Below are 16,236 nucleotides of genomic sequence, written 5' to 3' on the forward strand. Positions count from 1 at the left end.
ATGTATTTCACTCAGTCAGTCTAGTGCAGTTTACTTTCACAAGATGTAGAGAATAGAGAGACGGGCGTGTATCAATAAAGGTTAACATTTATTGAACAGTCTTTCTTCTCGTACAAGAGAAATGTATTGCCACAATTGCAATAACTGTTATTATAAAAAGTACGTACAGTAAGATAAGTATTGCGAAATAGAACTGTAAAAGCATTGGTATGGTTTCTTAGCCATACAATGGTTTAAAAGTAATAAAACATATATACAGTCATATATACATTAGGCTAACATACTCAACTGGTGCTTCTAACTAAGCCTACCCCAGTGTGCCTGACCTAAGCCTAACACGTGAAAGGGGGAGTAAGTAAGTAGCTTTAAGTTAAGTTGGTTTTGCCAAGGTTTGTTTCAAGAATTCTCGTCTAAGGGTTTAGTCAACACCATACCTCTGAATAGAATGATGGAGGATTGGTATCTCCTTCAGGGGTCTCTCTCGATATCCCAGTCACCCGCGAGGGTAAACCGGAAGCGCCGGGACTGGATTTCTCTGCACGAGAAAGGCAGCGGCTCTCTTCAGCGCGTCGAGGAAGGAGGCGGGGGACAGCGTCCGCGGGCAGCTGGAATCTGCTGGATGTCTTCGCAGAGGACGGCTGTTCAGCTCCTTAAGCGTACTGCACCATAGTTCGCGCTGTAGCGGCGATAATGGTAATCAGCAGCTTCACCACCACAGGATAGCAGGCTGCAGAGACAGAGTGCTAGATTTACCAACACAGGGTCATGCAGGCAGCCAGCATCAGCAACAGTAGCTTGTAGCTCACAGCTCACATTGCTTAAGGCAACGTTGGTAATATTTATACCTGACAGGTGCCGGGTTTGACGCAAGTTTGCTGGACATAAGACGTCAATTAAAGATGTCACTAGGAAGTGACAGTTATCAGTTGCTCATTAGAGTTCCATCACTAATCAAAACATAGCAAGCGGGGATTTCCAGGTTTGCTAAGTTTTTATCTTGTTGAAGAACTCGGAGTGTTATCTAGGAATATCAGATAGTGACTGCTGCTCTGTCATTGCACTAATTGGTCGCAAAGGAAGTAGCAGAGAGTCATGCTGGAATGTGGCTCTGTTCGTGTGAGGCCAGAGATGACTTTTCAGAAAATCGCACTTGAACGGTTATGCCAATATAGGGAATAAATGGATCTATAGCCGAATAGGGGCATAAGGTCACAGTATCGATCAGGAACCTAGATAAGCACGCAACAAGACAATGCACTCATTGTGGCTGGTGTCTGCCTCCACCTTCCCGCATCCGTTCCTTAGAAACTTCAGCCCGTCTGAGCAACGTGTCTGGGGTGAACACTGTTAGTATATACAGCTTAAATGTCAGATCTCTGGTCAAACATCAGGTGGAGATCTTTGATATTGTGACTAATGATTCCCCAGATGTGTTCTTTATGACCGAGACCTGGCTTCAGGATGCTGATATCGCCATTCTAAATCTTGCTTTCCCCCCTGAATACATCGTGGCCACTCTTAACCGCGGCTCACGAGGGGGTGGCATTGCGATGGCAGTGAAACGTCGTTTTCCCTGCGAATGGAAAGAACTAAAACTCCTGGGCCGTGAATGTGCCCGCTTTAGAATCTCTCTTTCCCACTGTTACAGCCTCCCAGGTCTCCTAATATACCGGCCACCGGGCTGCGATGCCGCCTTTCAGGGCCGCTCTCCCGGACGTCATTAGTATAGAAGCGCTTGGCTGTGCAAATTTTAATGTGGTAGGCGATCTTAACCTGCATTTTGACTGCACATCCCAATCAGCTATTAAGAGCTGCCTTGCCGATTTAGAAGCTTTGCAGCTCCTACAAAGAGTGATATCCCCCACCCATTCAGGCGGGCACATACTGGACCCGTTCTTCACCACCTTAGAGGACATAATTATGTACCCACCTGTCCAGTTGACATGGACAGATCACATGATGGTGAAGGCAGCTATCCCTGTGGCAGATCCCATTTTCGTGGCACAGAACAAACCCTCCTTTTCTCGCCAGTGGAGTAAACTAAAACTAGAAGACTTTCACTCTCTACTAGGAAAGACACCTTTACCCACCTTTTCGGATGTTGATGGAGGGTATGACTCATTCTGCAACTGGATTGGAACGGCCTTGGATGCACTTATTCCCCTGGTACGCTCCAAGTGCCGTACTAAGGCTCATAGCCCGTGGTATGATGAGACCCTGGCGTCTCTCAAGAGAGAGTGTAGGCAAGCAGAAAGGCAATGGAGGAAAGCCTATGACCCCGTGCGCAAATCCTGCTACCTTACTCTATCCAAGGCATATCATAGAGCGGTCTGCCCCTAACCCCTCTAAACTTATCTTCAAGGTCCTAAAAGACCTGACGACTAAGAGGGCTTTGGCAGCAGAAATTTGCACAGACCCTCATTGTGAGAGTCTGGCCTCTTTCTTTGTCTAAAAGGTGCATGCAATCTATCGCACCTTTCCAACTTCCGTGCACCACTCGGACTTAGATGTCTGTCCAACGGGCAATGCTTTGACCTTGGATATGCTGGCCCCTCTCTCTGAGGAGGGTTTTGATCTATTGAGCCAAAAAATTAAATCTGGCTCCCCCACAGACCCCCTCATACCGACTCAGTTCAAAAACATGCAGGCAACATGTCGCTCACCCTTGTTGGCCCTTATCAACAAGTCTTTGGCCTCAGGGATGGTGCCCACCAAGTGGAAGCAAGCGGTAGTAACACCCATCCTAAAAAAGCCTACCCTAGATCCTGTAAAACCCGAGAACTATCGCCCCATCTCACTGCTGCCGTGGCCTGCTAAAGTCACCGAAGCCCACGTGAACAGGATCCTGGCCGACCATCTTGCCAAAGCTAACATCCTGGATCCCACGCAAAATGGATTTCGTGCAGGCCACAGCACGGAGACTGCCTTGTTATACATGGTCGAACACCTGCGCTCCGTGCTGGATGCCGGACGAACAGCGGCACTCTTGTTGTTAGACTTGAGTGCCGCCTTCGATACGGTATCCCACGAGATCCTGTTGCGGCGGTTAGAGGAAGCTGGGCTCAGGGGTTTGGCTCTAGGGTGGTTCTGCTCCTTCCTTTCCAACAGATCCTATCAGGTTGCGATACCACCTGGCAAATCGACCTCTCACCCGCTCACCTTGGGAGTTCCACAGGGATCATCTCTGAGCCCCACTCTTTTTAATCTATATGTGAGTCCGCTGGCTGCGGTAGTGAAACGCTGGGGCCTGACAATGGTGTCCTATGCGGACGACACGCAGCTGGCGGTCACACTAAGTGGGGACTCAGCTGTGGACGCCCTTAACTTTTGTGAGGGGTTACGTGCGGTGGCCAATTGGATGAACCAAAACTGTCTCCAATTGAACACAAAGAAAACCGAGGTGATGGTGGTTGGGAAGCAACCTGGATGGTGGAATGACAACTGGTGGTCCCCCGAGCTAGGAATGATTCCATCTCCTGCCATGGAGATAAAAAATCTTGGGGTATGGCTGGACCCAACACTGAGTTTCACCTGCCAAACTAAGAGGGTAGCTGCCTCCTGTTTTGGCATAATCAGGGGTATCAGGCCAGTGCTCAAATTCTTCGATGCCCCCACCAGACAGCTTGTGGTCCAGGCCTCTGTACTATCCAGGATAGACTATGCCAGTGTCCTTCTAGCAGGTACGAACAAGGCAGAACTTATGCGGCTGCAGCGGGTGCAGAATGCCGCCGCAAGAGCGATACTAGGATTGCCCCGACGCTGCTCAGTGTCTAGAGCATTGCAATCGCTCCATTGGTTGCCTGTTGCTCGTCGGATCGAGTTTAAGGTGCTCTGCCTGGCTTTTAAAATTTTGAAAGGCACGGCTCCACCTATTCTGATGAATCTACTGACCCCTTATGTTCCCTCTCGATCCTTGAGATCGATGGGTCAGAATCTGTCTGTCGTTCCCCGCTTTCTGCTGAGCAGGATGGGCGGCCGCTCCTTTCGAGTAGTGGCGGCCAAATTGTGGAACTCTCTTCCCAGTGAAATCCGAGCTATGGAGGATTTATTTTTATTCAGACGCGCCATTAAAACCTTTCTTTTTAATTAATACTTCCTGATTTAGTTGCGTTCTGTGATGTTGTGTATACCTTTCCTGGCGCCAGGACGCCCCTTTGCTGGGGCAGCTGTGCGCGGTACAAAAGCCAATAACATAACATAACATAACATAACATTCCTGAACCTCCATGAAGTCACGGACCACGTTGCAGCCGCCCTGGATTCCAATGTGAAGAGAGGCGGGCACCAGGCTGTAGCAATACCTTGGAAAAGAAACAGCCGCCGGAGCAGAAACCAGATCTGCCTGGGCCACTTTGGAGAATGGGACCTCTGTAGCGCGTTTCTGGATACCGCGCAAATTATGACAGCAAACTCCTCCGATAGGCAAAGAAGCAGAGGCCACAGCGGGGAATCTCGTGGAAGCTTTTAATTTGATGAAAAAGCATAATGCATGTCGGCCGCTCATCGGCCTTCCTCAGATGCCAACAAACATTTCTGGAGACTTTTTTGCCGTTTAACATGTCCTTGCCGCATTTCCATTGGCTGGAATTCTCCACACCCGTTCATGAATTACTGCTCACTGCCTGTAGTTCGTCATTTATTGTATATATCGTGTTAGAGTGGTAACACTGTTTGTCCTGATTTCACTGGACTTCTTTTCCCAGAAATAAATAAATCCAAGACAGCCACTGATCAATCTCAGACTTAGGTACCTTGATGATTCAATACAGGTCTTAATGGTGCTGTAAAATAGACAATTAACAAAACCCCTTGCTGGCCATTTCTTTTATAACCCATATGTAGGGAGCAGCACAAAATGCTGCTCCCTGCATTTAGGAACAAGTTTTTCATCAGTTTACCTGCCTGCTTGACAGTGGACAGGAAAACAGGAGAAAAGTCCGCTCCCAGCAAGGTGGAGAGGTTTTCCTGCTCCTGCCTGCTGGGAGCAGACTTACACTTTACTGTCGCTTGACAGGAGCCATCAAGGCTCCTGCCAAGTGAAAGCAAACTGCTATCTCCCAAAGGTAGACACCTCAGGAGATAGGGAGCTAACCATGGGAAAGTGGGGGGGCAGACCTCAGGGCCATTAATGGCTCCAGGAGGAGGTATGAGGTTCCCTTCTCTTTTTATTTTCAAGGGCCTGCCCCGTGGAGGTGGTCATCCCTGAAAACAGCCAGGAGGCTTGCAGACACCCTCCTTGCAAAACACCCCTGGAGAGGTGGTGGTCACTGTGGCCCCGTAAAGATGGTGGTCCCGGGGGCTCATAAAACCTCAGGAGGGCCACGCAGCCCTCCTCCACTTGTTTTTTCAGTTGGCCAGCCCAGGGGAGGTGGCGATCCCCAGGGCCTAGATTGGCCATGGGTAAGGGGACCCTTATTTAAATATTAATAAACCCCTGGGACGTAGCCCACCCTGGGGACCATGTTTATACAAACACAGGAGGCAGTACTTGTTTTTATTTTCACAGCAAATCCCCAAATCCATCCCAATTTTTGCTGCAAAAATGTTTAAAATGCTTTTTGGCCCTGGTGGGGTCCCTGGGGGCCCAAGCACCAGGCCTTGGGGGTCAGTACATTCCTACCCTACTCCTTCTCTTTCCCAAGATGCCTGCCAACACTTTCTGGTTGAAGTGTTGGCAGCCAATCAGATCTCTGCACAGGTTCAGGATGATTTGTGGAGGGTCCGTGCCTGTAGATATAAACATTTGGATTTGTTTTAATAACTATGATACTACTGAACAGATTTACACCAAATGACAACAAGCATTTGCAATGCAATAGGTCCCGCATTTCTTAAAGTTAGACCTATTGGTGTTGTAAATGCGAATGGTTTTTATTTATGTTTTTATGTTTGCAGTGTGAACGAAGGAAGTTGAGAGAGACGGCCAGAAAAAAAGTAAGCTGCGGCCGCCATTGTTGCTGATTAGGAGCGCTGTGCTGCTTTAAAAAAACAGAAAGATGTTGGAATAGACTGCAGCGTGCAGTGTGGGAATAGTGTGCAAAATCTTGAGATGTGCAGAGTGTGAGATCTCTGAGATATGTTTGCTGCAGTTTCCATCTCCGCTCTACAATAGCAAAATGAATGTGTAGCCAATGAGTGGCAAGAGGAGCAGAGATGAAAAGAGGGAGGCAGCAGGGAAGTGAGACAGTGCAGCAGAGCAGAGAAGGTGTAGAAAATGGCATATAGTTAAAGATAGGGGGGCAAATCATAGCTGGATAGATCGATCTACAGCGAGAAGGTATTAAGGATGAAGGGAGAGAAAAAAGAGATGTGTGACAGACCTACACAGTAAGCGTCCTAAATTGAGATTCAGTTATACAAAGAGAACAGAGATGGAAAGAGATACATACACACATAAACTGAAACAATGCAGCAGAAGAGGTGACCTTCCCAGCATAAAGAGAATTTGCATTTGGGCATGTGGGCTTCATGCTGAATATCTGGCGATAAGAAAATGGTGTATCCATTGTGTTACATACTGGACACTATCTATCTTTCTGTGTGTCTTTGTAGCACCAAGATGCGTCTATAAATAACACAAGAGCTCACATAAGTCGCTCGGGGGTCCAGTGACACGACAAGACCTCGGGCGAGCACAGGCACAGGACACTGTTTGGTGGAAAAGAAGCGCAGAACACAAGCCAGCTTGGAGGCCGTCAGAGAGACACCAGTGCTTATATAAAACCATGGTATGTTTAGAATCTGCAAGAGCTGCGACATACTTGCTCCAGACCACTAAATGGAAAGGCGACTAGTTGCGCAGACCCCACAAAATAAGCAACTGGTTAGACACATAAACAACAAGCCCAGGAGTGGTGCTCGTGCACGCTAAAAGGAATTTTTTTAAAACCCTGCGAGTGGAGCACGTGCGAACACTGCAAAGTACTTAAGGAAGGCAGCAGGCACAGTGCGGGGCCACTGCTCGTTCCTGAGCTCCCTAGGCCAGGGGAGAGAGAATGCGGTACATGCACCCACCTTTGGCCAATTTCGTGCTGTTTTTCTTAGAAGACGAACTCAAAGTCCAATAGTGTGTGAGCAAAGGGAAAAACACACGCACAAGCATGTGGTCCAGTTAAAAGTCCTTACTAGAAGCCTCGCTGAGCAGCGCATGTGCGTGGGTTCAGGCAAGACCCAAAAAGGGCTCTTTCTGAACCAAGAGCTACCTTTCTGCCAGTTCGGACTGTCCTCATGTCTGAAATCCATATGGGATATTGCATGGGGAAAACGCGTTCTGGGACCCTCCTCTTTTTCTCGGCCTCACTAGATGAATCACCCCATAACTTTCAACACAGCAGTTGAACTGAGCCTTGTACTAATTTAGAAAAGTTTGTGAAGATTTGACAAACGGCACCAAACCGATTGGCAAAAAAAATGCTTTTCCTATGGAAACTAGGTCCTAACTAGAACTACCTATTGGCGACCACCAGTCGGTCATATTTCTATGTATACAATCATACAATACAATATATTACATACACAATAAGACCATAACAAATATAAACAATTCAATAACAAACATATATTAATTAATTTAGACAATTAATTAAATATTACAAATTGAACCCCCCCCTAAAAAAACATTTGCTAAAATACTATAAAAAGTAGGTAAAGCATTGGACTTTGGCGGGATTCAATTTACTGTTCCCACTCCAGCCTGTACAACAGTAGGAAAAGCATAGGACTTTGGAGGAGTTCAATTAAATAATCCCCCTCCAGTCTGTACAACAGTAGGGAAAGCGTTGGCCTTCATAGGGGTTACATTTACTATTCCCACCTCAGTCTGTTCAAGAGTAGGGAAAGTCCTTCCAGTCAAACACATTAGATATTTGAATAACCCTAATAATTTATAAACAAATATAAAATTCTTAATTTGAATAATATTAAGTTACTAAAATATATATATATATATTAAAAAATGAAAAACAACTAAATAATTTACACTTTAAACAATTCAGCAAGTTATTATCAATAAAAAATAATTATTATTTAATTATTGCTTAATTAACTTCCCACCCATTTCCCCTACAAAACTAGCAGGCCACACCTAAATTAAAACTAAAACAAATATTTATAACAAAATGTACATAAATAATAAAGTTAATAATTATGTAACAACTAACAATCAATGAATCATTATTTAATGAGCTTCCCATCCTATACCCCTACAAACTCAGCAGCCCACCCCTAAAATATTACTAAAATATATAATTATTACACAATACACATAATCAATTATCATACCATTATGTTTAAGTATCACTTAATTAACTTCTCACCCTATACCCCTACAAACCTAGCAACCTGCACCTAAAATAAAGCTAAAAGAAAACAATTTGACATAATGTAAAATTTTTAAATCAATCACATGTTTAATTTAAAAGTATTACTTAATGAATTAATAATTAACTATTTCTTAATGAACTCCCAACCTATCCTCCAATAAACCCAACAACCCGCTAGTACTCATAATTACAAACAATATTTTAAAAAATCATTCATTACAATTATACAAACAATAAAAACACAGAAAATTCATAGATGCACTAAAATACATTAAAATAATCAAAAACAATATTTTAAACAAGTATAAAATTGAAAACCATATTAAAAATAACGATAGTCTTAACACAATATTACTTACCTAAAAAAACGATCTTCTTGACAATGATACTTTTTCATCACAATATTTTTGTACCATGTTATTGCTTCAGATATTTCTATCTCCCGATATAAAAAAAAAACTCAATTTTTGTCTGAATACCCACTGAGGGTGACCGAAAGACACATTTTCTTGATCTTCAAGTAGCTAACAATGGAAGACTTTAGTTAAGGTTCGCTTGGCAAAAATGCAGGATTAGTCAGGACTTTAAAGAGGCAAGAGACATGAACAGGTAGGAAAAGCTTAGGCTAGGTGTGTTTTGACAGGGATATCACATAGGTAAAATGAAAATAGTTAAGGTAGTACAGATACACATGCCATTACTTCATTTTCAACACCGAACTCAACCCCATCAGTGCCATACTCACCCTGCTACTGAATTACTCCCTCTCTCAACAAAGCAGAAGGCTCCAAACCATACACTTAGCCGCATCCAGTCTCTCCCTCTACCTCCCACCATGGGCACACCCTGCACCTCACACAGCTTCACTTGCTACCCACCCACAGTTCATTCCATACTCCTATCACATGCATTCAAAGCCTTAAACAGCATTGGCTCAGCATACCTCAAAAACACCTCAGAATCCCAAAAACTTCTAGATACCTTTGCTCAGCTGGACTTGTGCTCGCACAAAGTTCATGCATATGGAGCACCAGATCATGGAGAATTGAATTATCCTTATTTGCTACAAAAGGCTGTAATGACCTGCCCTTATATATCTGCACCTACTGTAAAATGATTCTGCACAAAGCTGAACACTTGGGTCTTCAACTAGTTGAATCCATGGATCCGCCTTGACTGGTCCTTCATCAGTGAGAGGATATCCTCCTGGGTGATATTGCACTTTACAAATACTCAGTATATTACAGAGAACTCTTAAATCAATGCTACACATATGGGTGACATATGTATCCTACGTGCAATGTTCATCCTCCATCAGAACTTAGTAGATGTTCAGTTTGCCGTATGACAAGTGCATTACAGTCAAAGCACTGTACATAACTGTGGATGGGGCATATGTCACATTCTCATTGACTGACCTGTGTGTCAAAAAATACTGTTCTTCATAGTTTAGGATATACTTTTCAAAGATTGTATACAATAAAGATACAGTCACAAATAGAGGCAAAATAAACACCAAAGATATTATTTTCTCAAAATTGATCTTAATTCAGTTTAATGTTGCGACTATATCACATTTGGCTATTTAAACTCATTATTACCCAACCACACCTATCTCTATTTGATTACTCATGTAATATTGTAATGAGGTTTTGTGGCAACATATTCAAAGCAAATTAGACACAAATACATCAATGACAATCATATATGTTCAAATTAACAATTAAATAATTATAAGAATGCACAACACAAAAGCAAATGCCAATACACAGACCCATAAATGAATAAGATACTTCTGAGTTATTTAAAATGTTCTTGCACCTTTACAATGATTCTAGTATGGAAGGTGGTTAAAACATTATTTGAGTCCCTAATACACCTGAACGCAGTAATAAGGGAAGGCTTGATTGGCAGAAAAATCAATAAGTCAGTTTGGACATTACTCAAATTAGTTTAAAAAATAGTTAATCTTACAACAGGCCCCTCCTCGCAAGGGCTCCCATTGACTTTGGTTTATTCAATTCTTGACATGGGAACTATTCTCAGACAAACAAGTGGCACAGTGTTTTGATCGGCACAAGTGGGGTAGCGCTGGCTGGTACAAATTGTGTTGCTTTCTGTGGATTCTGGAAGATTCCATCACAAAAAAACGAAAGGAAAATGTGTGATTTCAAAGTTTGGGGTGTGCAGGACATTTTAGGTAAGAAAGCCTTGTGGAGTCCATGCAAGGCATGCCACCCTGGAATCCCCTAGTTGTTTAGTTTTCAAAAATGTCTGTGTTTCATAGGTTTCTAAAGGTGGCGCCACAGCACTGGTCCCAAAATACCTCAACTACCCATATTGCTTAGCTTTCTACATAGGGTTTTAGGGCCTTTTGTTTTGTGGACTCTTGGTCCACCCACACAAGTGAGTGGACCAAGTGCTAAGTTGGTTCACCTCATTTCTCCAAAACCGGACACAACAATTCAAAATCAAGAACACCCTGTCCAAGCCCGTCCAAGTGACCTTGGGGGTACCGCAAGGATCAGCACCATCTCCAACACTGTTTAATCTCTTCCTGGAACCTCTAACGGAAATTCTACAAACCTCTAACGTGCAATACCACATGTATGCAGATGATACACAGCTATACCTCAAGATACACTCCTTAGAGTATATCAAACTACTCAACACAGCTCTTAGAAACACCCAAACTTGGCTGGCAGAAAATCATCTTAAATTGAACGCCCTAAAGACTGAATTTCTTCTAATAGCCCCACCGGCTCAAATCCCAAAATTGCAAGACTGGATCAAACATATTACGGCGTTCAACATACAACCGACCATTGTGGATTCAGCGTAGTCACTTGGAATAACTTTAGACAGTAACCTCAACATGTAAAAACATATCAGCAATGCTACAAAGGGAGCCAACCTTCAGATAAACACATTGAGGAAACTAAAGCCCTTCCTACTACACAATCACTTTAAGCAGGCAGTACAAGCTCTGGTTATACCCAGAGTGGAATACGGTTGCGTCACCCTTTGTGGCCTGCCCAAAGCATCAACTGCACCCCTTAGAGCCTCAATCAACACTGCAGCAAGACTCATAACTGGATCTAAACGTAGCTCCCACATCTCCCCGGACCATCAATCCCTGAGCTGGCTACCCCTAGATGCGAGAATTCAGCTGAAAATTGCGTGCATGACGCACAGAGCCTTACATCAAAGGACCCCTAGTTACCTAGCACAGAAACTGACGATCTCTGGTGGTACCAGATCTTCAAGAAATGCGGAAAAATTACTACTGAAACCACAAAAATTCAATAAGAAAAAAACCTATAACAGATCCTTCTCTGGGATGGCACCCAGAATTTGGAATGCCTTACCCACTGAAATCAGACTTAACCCGTCCACTCTGCTTTTAAAAAGGAAGTTAAATCCATCCTCATGGCTAAATACACATGAGTATGGTCTGCTGAATCAATGTGATGAAAGGCAGCTAAGCTCTCAACCACAAGACACCTAGGGCTAGATGTAGGTAAATAGGTTTTACCGATTCTTAAGTACCGAATTTTACCGATTCGGTATTTAAGAATCGGTAAAACCTATGTAGGTAAAAAATCAGTAAAAAATACAGATTCGGTAAGATTCGGTATTTATCGAATCGGTAATTACCGAATCAGTATTTGCCATTGATTCCTATGGTCCTTGAAGCCCATAGGAATCAATAGCAAATACCGATTCGGTAATTACCGAATCGGTAAATTTACCGAATTGACAGGGGGAACAGGGTGTCACTTTGACACCCTGTTGCACCCCTGTTTCAGGCTTGTGTGCCATGTGACACACATACATCCCCTTAGGGTATGTCTGTGTGCCACATGGCACAGGTGTACATGCACTGATGTGCATGTACACAGGAATTCGTTATTTACCATGTAATAGTATTACATGGTAAATACCGAATCCTGAATGGCCTGTAGCACTGTTTAAAGTGATACCTACATAGCAAATTACAGATTCTGTATTTTTACTGATCGGTAATTTTACTGAATCGGTAAAATTACAGAATCGGTAAATTTACAGATTCTGTAATTTTACCGAATTGGTAAAATTACCGATTCAGTAAAATTACCGAATCTGTACGTTTTTCAAACCCCTACATACCAATGTCCAAATACCCATCGGAAACAGCCGAAAATCGGTATTTTTGGCCATTTCCGACCGGTATTTGGACACCTACATCTGGCCCCTTATGATGCCAAATATAACTATATTGTTTTTCTTTATTATATTCTTTGTACTGCTGTGTGGATCTACTCGTATTGCCTGTATATGTAACTTTTACTGTTTGTATAACGCTCCTATATCTGCTAGGATCTTTTTCGCGCTTTATAAAACTTTTCAAATAAAATAAATATGAGGAAAATGTATCTTTGTTTTTTTAAAAGGCTGATGTTTGCAAGGGCTTTTGAGGAAAACTACTTAGTAAGAACCATGCATGCCAGGCACCCCTGGATTCCCCTTGTTGTCTAGTTTAAAACATGTGCATGCTTGATAGCTTTTCCCCAGGTTCCAGCTGTGCTAGGGCCCAAAATCCACAGCTACCAAAATTCTAGATTCCAGAAGTTTTCCTCACAGAAATGTATGGAAAATGTGTGTTTTTTATTCAAGTTTGAGGTTTCCAAAGGCTTCTGGGCAGAATTTCCTGGTGAGAGCCATGCAAGTCATGCACCCCTGGTCACCCCTTGTTGTCACAGTTTAAAAATGTACATATTTGCTTGGTTTCCCTAGGTGCTATCTGAGCTAGTGCTCAAAAATCCACATCGACCCACATTGCAAACAAACAACCAGTCTTCAGTGGTAAAATTTTATGTGTCAATATTGTGTTTTGGGCCATTTCCTGTTGCAGGCAATAGGCTTACCAAAATAAATGAAGTACTATTTTTATAGGAAGACTTTGTTCCCCACAGATTCCATAACTTTCCATCATAGAAATACGAGAAAAATGTCTGTTTGTAGTAAAAGTTTGAGATTTGCAAGGGATTCTGAGTGGAAAAATCTGATGAGCGCCACGCAAGCCACCGGACTCGGATTCTCCCGGGTGTATAGCTTTAAAAAATATGCAGGTGTCACCTTTGGGTCACAAGAATGGAAGGAGCCAACACTGGAGGGCAACGTTATAACTCTCTTTTATTGTGTTTCACAGTCAAAAGGGTTTGATTAAGGGAAAAACAGCGTGGGTCCAGGAGCCTTCTTTTGGATTCTCAGGTCAATCCCTTGGGGCAGAGGTCCGAATGGTCCAGCGCATGTAAGAAAAGAAAAACAACAAGGCTTTTAGAGGTCTGGTCACTTCGTAGCAAGTTGCAAAGGAGGGGGAGTGTGAGGGAATAGCCAGTACCACCACCAAGTGTAACAGTGACTTGTATACCGGGCACAAGATACGCGGTGCCCAGGCGTTCCCTCCTACCTCCTACCCGGTCCCTCCCCTCTTGAAGCGCAACAGTGCACCCAAACGAGCACGCACCTGGAGAAGCCACGCGTCCTCCTTCGCGTGGCTGGGCAGTTTGTGGTAACGTTGGCCTCCTGGCTGGTCAGCTGTCGGCGTCTGGTTTTCCTCCGGTCCCATCCTGGCTCCTTCGACACACCCGGTACCGATACTCTCAAAGGGCTCCACCTCCTTGGTCTTGGTTCCCGGTCTCATCGTGTTGGTCTCGGCTTTTCGGTCCAGCTCGCGTTGATCTCCTGGTGCTGCACGTCCTCCTCCCAAGGCGAGTTCCTCTGGGCCACGCTAGACACGGCGTCTTCCCTCATATGAGAAGATGCGGATCCTGATAGGCCCACTAAGTCAGGTGGTCCAGGGACGAGGCCTTCCTCATGAAAACAAGGGCTGTTCTTAAAGGGCCCGTAGCAGTCCGCCTGTAGGTGAGACGAAGAGTCTGTTAGCTCAGCTTGGGCTGAGCAGGGGACCCCCTGACATATCCCCCCCCCCAGACTTTTCCCATTCGGGGGAAAGTGGATAACGGGACAAGTAGTCAGAATTTGTTTGGGCAGAGCCCTTTCAGTGGCAGAGTTCAAAATCATAGGGTTTAAGGACAAGAACCACCTGAGGATACGGTCATTGGGACCCTTATTCCGCTGTAGCCACAGTAAAGGGTCATGGTCTGAAAACAGTGTAAAATGCCGACCATCTAGGTAATAGCGAAGCTTTTCGATGCTCCACTTCACAGCTCACTGCATCACCAGGATTCAAGCAAGCCGGGCCGACGACGGCTGAAATGCCAGAAACCGGTCCCCGGAAGCTTGTCTCCTTACCAGTGAAGAATTGGCTTGGTAGTTTGGTCTGCCCTGTTCCCATGAGGCACAGGGTCAGGCTAATTTGCATATAGCCAAGTTCTGAACTGGGGTGATGCAGTGAGCTAAAAAACGGTGATGGATTAAGCCCTGATCTCTTGACTGGGTAAGAGTGGTCTGCTTAATTCAGACACTCTGTTCATCACCACCCCCTTTTCTGTATCGTTTTTGGCCACTACAGGTGTGGCAGGGTATACTCAGACATGAGTCCCTTGCTCACTGCATCACCAGGATTGAAGCAAGCCGGGCCAACGACGCCTGAAATGCCAGAAACTGGTCCCCGGAAGCTTGTCTCCTTACCAGTGAAGAATTGGCTTGGTAGTTTGGTCTGCCCTGTTCCCATGAGGCACGGGGTCAGGCTAATTTGCATATAGCCAAGTTCTGAACTGGGGTGATGCAGTGAGCTAAAAAACGGTGATGGATTAAGCCCTGATCTCTTGACTGGGTAAGAGTGGTCTGCTTAATTCAGACACTCTGTTCATCACCACCCCCTTTTCTGTATCGTTTTTGGCCACTACAGGTGTGGCAGGGTATACTCAGACATGAGTCCCTTGCTCACTGCATCACCAGGATTGAAGCAAGCCGGTCCAACGACGCCTGAAATGCCAGAAACCGGTCCCCGGAAGCTTGTCTCCTTACCAGTGAAGAATTGGCTTGGTAGTTTGGTCTGCCCTGTTCCCATGAGGCACGGGGTCAGGCTAATTTGCATATAGCCAGGTTCTGAACTGGGGTGATGCAGTGAGCTAAAAAACGGTGATGGATTAAGCCCTGATATCTTGACTGGGTAAGAGTGGTCTGCTTAATTCAGACACTCTGTTCATCACCACCCCCTTTTCTGTACCACTTCACAGCCAGACATTCCTTTTCTATTGTGGGATAAACTGTCTCCCTAGGGAAAAGTTTCCTGCTTAAATACAGGATGGGTCTTTCCCTCCCTCCCTGATCATGCTGTGACAAAACAGCGCCCAGCCCCACCCCTGAAGCATCGGTCTGTAGATAGAAAGGTTTGTCAAAGTCGGGGGTTATTAGGCCTGGGGACGAGGAGAGAACATCCTTTAGGGCCTGGAAAGCAGCCTGTGCTTGTGAAGAGGGTTGTTTAAACTGTGCGGAAGTAGCTGTTTTCTTCAACAGATCCGTTAAGGGAGCTGAGAGCGATGCAAAGTGAGGGATGAACCGTCGGTAATAACCAACTAAGTCAAGAAAGGCCCTAAGATCCCTCCTGTTTTTGGGAAAACTCTGGCATTGAATGGCTTTTACCTTCTCTTGTTGGGGATACAATTGTCCGTTACCTAATACGTACCCTAGTTACTTAACTTGAGAAAAGGCTAGGCGCGACTTTTTGGAATTGATGTGTAGACCCGCTTTTTCCAATGCCTCTAGGACCTGCCCCAAGTGTTGGAGATGGGTCTGCCAATCCGGACTATGAATGACTATATCATCTAAGTAGGCCGCAGAAAAGTGGTGGTATGGGGCTAACACTCTGTCCATGAGACGTTGAAATGTAGCAGGATCCTAATGTAGGCCAAAGGGTAAAACTGTAAAATGAAAGAGACCGTCTGGTGTGGTGAATGCTGTCTTA

The 16,236-nt window shown here is 44.6% G+C and overlaps 1 protein-coding gene across 2 annotated transcripts in view; it reads left to right on the plus strand.

Annotated features, from left to right (window-relative positions):
- Positions 1 to 16,236, plus strand: part of LOC147683421 (chromaffin granule amine transporter-like) — a 343,654-nt gene that overhangs the window by 93,867 nt on the left and 233,551 nt on the right. The window contains exon 1 of one of the 2 annotated variants that reach the window (XM_086944841.1): positions 5,808 to 5,934. The exons of the other annotated variant lie outside the window; for it this stretch is intronic. The gene's annotated coding sequence lies outside the window, so the exon portion shown is untranslated. Of the gene's footprint in view, positions 1 to 5,807; positions 5,935 to 16,236 lie in introns of those variants that run through there. 2 annotated transcript variants of the gene reach the window in all.

This window comes from Lissotriton vulgaris, chromosome 11 (genome assembly GCF_964263255.1).
Source record: "Lissotriton vulgaris chromosome 11, aLisVul1.2, whole genome shotgun sequence".
Taxonomy (NCBI): Eukaryota; Metazoa; Chordata; class Amphibia; order Caudata; family Salamandridae; genus Lissotriton; species Lissotriton vulgaris.